Raw genomic sequence first — 5,695 nt, 5'->3', positions numbered from 1 at the left:
AAATTTTAAAACCCCTCTATAACTAGCCCAAACCCCCCCATCCATTCCAATCCTAAACTTCCTCCCAAACCAGTAGCTCAGAAACCCAAAAAACCTCAAAATCACATTGAAAATGAAATAACTGCTAATAAAAACAAAAACCCATGAAAAAATAAATCAAACCGACTCACTGAACTCAAAACTGTGCAACTGACCCTAAACATTACTACAAAAAGCCCCCAAAGCTCCACCTTTATGCTAACTCACAAATAATCTATAAAAATTACCTTAAAAATTAAAAAAAACTAATTAAAAGCATACAAATAAAAAAATCTAAACTATTAAAATACTAAAAATACCACTACCCAAATTTTAAAAAATGTTGCCTATAAAAACCCACCATAAAAATGCCCCTGTCCCCAAAGATAAAAACTAAACAAAACCCATCACACCAGAAATAAATCGGAACTTGGGAACGCTAAAACCGTAACACTCAAGAAGTACACCATATCCCTTCTGGTACACCAGCTACAAACAGCATAAAACAATACAATCAATTACTAAAAACCACCTTTAAACCACTACCTTTTTAAGAAAACTTTCAACAATTTAAAAACGGCTTTTAACAAAAGCCATCTAATAAATCAACACCCAAAACTCCAGCAGCCGAGCTAGCCCTACCAAATCTCTCTGTTTATACATCCAATAAACAAAACCAAAATCCCAACAATATCCCAAGTCTATTAAAGAAACCTACTGAAATTAATCCTAACTTAAATACAAACCAACCCATCCATAAAGTTAGCCTCACTCAAAAAGAAAACAATGACAGAGAGTTAATAATACCAAGAAATAAAGCAACACACCATACACCACCAACGAATATAATATTCAAGAAAAAAAAAACACTTTTTTTTTTTTTTTTTTTTTTTTAAACTAACTTCTTTTATTAGCTAGAACAAAGGATTTTGCCAGGACTGTAACAACAACTTCTTCGCCTCCTTCCTCTTCTTCTGAAACGTCCCATCTCATTCCCAAATTCCTTACAACTTTTGAGCTTCAATCCAAGCAAAAAGCAAAACTCGTGCACGTGTGCGTCGGATGCTCCTGCCAGGTTCTCCATTGCACCCCACATCTTCTTACACGTTCAGTCTTCGTGCTGACCTGCCGGGATGAGTTTCAGAGAAGGATTGGCACATGTGAAGAGAGGATTTCCCTCCCTCCCTCCCTCCCTCCCCCCCCAAAGCCGGTTTCCTTAGCGCATTTCAATAAATTCCAAGCCTGCAATGATGCACACTCGTCTCAAGGCTCACAGCAAGCACGCAGGAGCTCAGGCTTACTTGCTTCCATGGCTCTGTGCCTGAGATAGCTGAGGAAATTTCCGATGACCCTCTGTTGCAATAAACTGGAATGCAAACTCGGCTCCATCTCAGAGCCTCAGTGGGAGGCAGGAGCACATCTGGCTGACCCACAAAAATCCTTTCTTGGGCGGCGGCACCGCGCTGGAAAGGGGAAACACGTGCTAGTGAACAGCAGCTCAGAAACCATTCTTGTCCAATGTTACCTGCTCTACTTGGCAGCTCACTAACACCAGTCTAATTTTATCACTGCAGGGAGAATTCTGTAGGAAAGTGTCTGATGAGCAGCGACAAGGGCTTCACTCCCTGCTACGCAGCCTGCAACACCCTTGAGAGAGCAGAGCAGCAAAATCACCAAACTCTTCTTCTCTTCTTGCCATGGGGCAGGGTAGAAGATCACTGTGGGAGGCACATAAAAAGAGGGGAAATGCTCTATAAATGCACAGACATTTGATTTCAGAAGCCCAGAGATAAGGATTTTCTCTAGGAAGCCAGACGTGACATGATATTTCTAAGATTTTCTTCTTCATTGAAGGAAATCTATGTGTATATATACACACTTACAAATGATTGCATGAGGTTTTTTTTTTTTTTCTTTTGAAGCTCCAAGAATGATTTCCCATCTTGAGTCACTCAGGAAGAAATGGCCCCTGTGACTCAGGACAGAAGGGCTGCCTGCTCTTTTGATCATGACAGCTTTTGGGTGTACCCGGGAAGCAGGAGCAGCAGCCAGAGCTGAGGCTCAGCAGAGGCTGACCCCGGCCAGCCCCTTCCTCACTTCCCTGTGTCACAACCCTTCCAGGCAGAAGGACGCAAAGCAGGTTACGATTTCTCTCCTAGATATGTTTTTCAAAAATAATACTTCCAGGGGTGATCACAATGGGGGCACAGAAAAACACAAAGAATGAAAACTACCGTGTTTGGTGTTTTATCAAACGGTGCGTCTTCCCTACCATGTCCGGAAGCTGGATCGATGCACCAAACTTTTCACTGCACCCTTGTCCTTGCTTCTGCGCCATCTTCACCAGCTGCTCTTGGGAAGTGCTTGTATTGCCCTGGAAAGGTGATCACCCTGCACGAAACTGGAGGCTGAGCTTTCGGCCTCTGGAGGAGGGAGCTGCGCCGTGGATCCCGTCCCGATGGCGCTGCAGACGCCGACACCCGCGGGAGGACTGGGGGGACTCCGAGCTCCACCTCTCTCTGCCCAGGCCCTGGGGAAGATGGGGGAGCTATTCTCCAGAAGCATCGCCCCTGCAATCATCACCTCCATCAACATTCTGAGAGCGCTTTTGGTTTTAATAAAGAGCAACCCTGATTTGCCATTTGCAGATCACAATGGGAATGAACCTGGAAGACAAAACACAAGATCAATTCACAGCTGGACGTTCAAATCTTTTTCTCCAAAACCCAATCAACGTGCAGCTTCTCCCATAAGCTGAAGTACGGACCGAAGTCATAGAATCGTTCAGGTCAGAAAGGACCTTCAGGCAGCGAAGATGAGCATTTAGGTGTGGCATGAAGCTTGGGGAGCACTGAAGAAGCTGTAAAAGTCAACTGATATTCTTTGGAAATGAAAAACAAAATGAAGTAATTAACTAACAAGGAATCCTCTGCGGAAATGACACAAGGGACGGCCTGCAGGGGAGATGCCCGAAAGCCAAAGCTGCGCTTCAGTGGCATCTAAGGTGGGAATTTTGCAGAGTGCCTGTACACAAGTTTGTTTTCACTGGGATCAGTGAGCAGTGGCCACCGCAGAGCAGGAGGTGCTGTGGCTCAGAAGACCTGGCTGTGAAAAGTACAGGTTATTGTCCCCAAGCACATGCCAGCGGTCTGGAAAAGGGTGATGCGGCTTGACACTGCTGGTGTGCTTGCTAAAGGGGGGGAGCGGCTCAGTCCTCGTCACTCACCTGATGCTCCCAGTCGGGGCGCAGTCGAACGGCACCACTTGGCCGCGCTTCACCTCCCTGGCTATTTTCTGTGCAGGGAACTGCAATGCCATTGCAACTTTTCTGTTCTCGCATCATTCTTCTAGAAAAAAAAAACAATACGTTGAAGGGGAAACTGCCTTGTCACCGTCCCAAAATCCTTTATCGCTTGTGGTAACCCACGGCACACTCCCTGCCCGTGTTATCTTCACCTTAACTCTGTTTACAAGTGCCGTGAATAAACCCAAATCCAATTGAGAAAGCTCCTCTTTGCTCACATTTCAATTCAAGCCTGGAACTATCACCTTGCAAAGAACTTTCCTCTACCGGTGCTAGATGCAAAAGAAAAAAAGCCAACCTAGGAATGCCTGCCACACCAGAGTACACAAAGCTGCTGCTGCTGCTTCCAATGGCTTAGGCTGAGGGCTTCTCTGTTCTTCTTTTGCCCTTCTCACGGGAAGGACTGGCTTTGACTGTCTTTGAACTAGCTACAGATACGAAAGATTTAGTAAACAAGTATTCTTTATCCCATTTCTCTTAAGAGTGTGTCCTGACAGATGTCTTCTTCCTCCGGAGGTTTAGACCCCTGTTTGATCTTTTTTTCTTTTCCCCCCGCTTTTTTCCCCCCCTTTATTCCCTGAAGCATTTCACACCATGATGGGCAAAGGCCCAGCAGTAATTAGACTGAACACTGGACACGGAGACAAAAGAAAAGGCTGGAAGTTACTCTTGTTCTCCAGGCTGGCACTGCCAGCTCCTGAGGGCTCAGTCAGGACAGTCAACATTTCTGAGAGTACCTGTACACAGGCGTGTGCAGACCTTGGGTCCTGCTGCGGCTCGCAGCTGCAGGCTCAGACACGCACGCCGAGCTCCTGGATCCTCCACGACAGAGCCGCCTCTCCCTGCTGATCCCGTGCTGTGCCTGCGGAGCAGGGAGGGAAGGAGAGGCACGCAGGGTAGCACAGTGGCAGTGCACAAGCTGCCAGGCCTCACCCATCGGACCTGCACCGAAGAGGAAATCTTACTTTTCAAAACTCTCCATCGTGCCATACAAAACACTGAATCCTTCCCAGTCTGGAAGGGACAGCCTGGCATGATGCCCCTCAGGTCACATCTTACATAAAGGGTTCTTTCTTCTCCTGCACAATGCTCTATAGTCTACTTTTACTTTTTATCTTTCTATAGATATAAAAATACCTACAGAAACTATCGATATTCACGAAGCGACCTTCAATCGTAACAGCCAGGCCTCCGCATGACTGCGCTTAACTCCTGCTTAGCTCAGGGCATCTCCCTGTTCCTCAGGCTCCAGAAACCACTGAAACTCCCCTGTTTTCCCCGGGGGGCTGCCTGCTGGCAGCTGCCCTCCTCTCTCCAACGCGGTCACCTGCCAGGCTGTAATATTGACATTGTTGTGACTATTGAGTCATTGGAGACTCATCCACGCTTAAATAAAATAAACCCCCTACTTTTAAGTACTAAATTCCCTACCAAAGCAAGCGTTTTACTGACGCGTACACGGGCATACCGGGCAGCTTATTTTCATTCGGAAAAATAAAATAAGCTTCTCCAGTACAAAACCCCCCTCCAGCAACAGAGGATGCACCGTGAGTACCTCGGCGAAGAGAGGCCACCACGCCAGTGCCCGTCAGCGGCCCCCCAAAACCCGCCCGCCCGCCCGCCCACGGCGCTGCCGAGCCCACAGCCCGCCAGCCCCGCACCGGAACCACCGCGGAAAGCCCCGACGGGCCGGCGCCGCCACGGGGGCGCCGTGGGGGCAGCGCAGCGAACGGACCGCGAGCCTCGACTGCGCCCCCCCTTCGTGCCGCCATCTTGGGAAGGTCACCCGGCTCCCGGCCGAGCCTCTCCCGAGTCCCGGGACGGCGGCGGCTGCGGGTCCCCGGCAGAGAGAGGCGTCCGTGCCATTGCCTGTCGGCGCCCGCCCGCCACCCGCCCGCCAGCGGCGCCACTGACCCACGGCCCGTGTGCCCGGCGCTGCATACCTCACGGAAAATCCCGCCGGGCCGGCGGGCAGGCAGTCTGGTATGCAGACCGTGGTGCTCCTTCTTCCCGCCCTTTTGGCCGCCATCTTGGGAAGGTCAAGCGCGTCCCGGCCGAGCCGCCCCCCAGGGCGCGATGGCGCGCGGGCCTCGGCACGGACGCGTCCCGGCCGCTGCCCGTCCGGGGGGCGGGACCGCGCTCGGCTGCGGGCGGGGAAGGCGGGCAAAAAACCGGCTGCCATCCCCCAAAAAATCCTCTGAAATAAACGCCGAAAACCTGCCTCTTACCCAACAGGAACGAAACAAGCGCCCTTTCTTTAAAACCATATTTAAATCTATTTTAGATTTAAATTTTTCATGTTTACATTCACATGCATCTTTATACCGGACATTGATGCGTTAGGTAATTTGTATAATATATTACATCTACTCC

The 5,695-nt window shown here is 49.3% G+C and overlaps 1 long non-coding RNA gene across 2 annotated transcripts; it reads right to left on the bottom strand.

The window, feature by feature from the left end:
• Positions 1-969: 969 nt before the first annotated feature.
• LOC132325693 (uncharacterized) lies at positions 970-5,394 on the bottom strand. Of its 2 annotated transcripts, XR_009486005.1 has the most exons (4): positions 5,266-5,394; positions 4,060-4,184; positions 3,245-3,365; positions 970-2,684 (listed from the first exon to the last, which is right to left on the bottom strand). It is a non-coding gene; the product is annotated as an uncharacterized LOC132325693 (long non-coding RNA). The 2 variants fall into 2 exon arrangements; XR_009486004.1 differs by lacking the exon at positions 5,266-5,394 and having other exon boundaries at positions 4,060-4,921.
• Between the last annotated feature and the right edge of the window lie 301 nt (positions 5,395-5,695).

This window comes from Haemorhous mexicanus, chromosome 3 (genome assembly GCF_027477595.1).
Source record: "Haemorhous mexicanus isolate bHaeMex1 chromosome 3, bHaeMex1.pri, whole genome shotgun sequence".
Taxonomy (NCBI): Eukaryota; Metazoa; Chordata; class Aves; order Passeriformes; family Fringillidae; genus Haemorhous; species Haemorhous mexicanus.
This window is presented reverse-complemented; position numbering and strand designations above follow the sequence as displayed.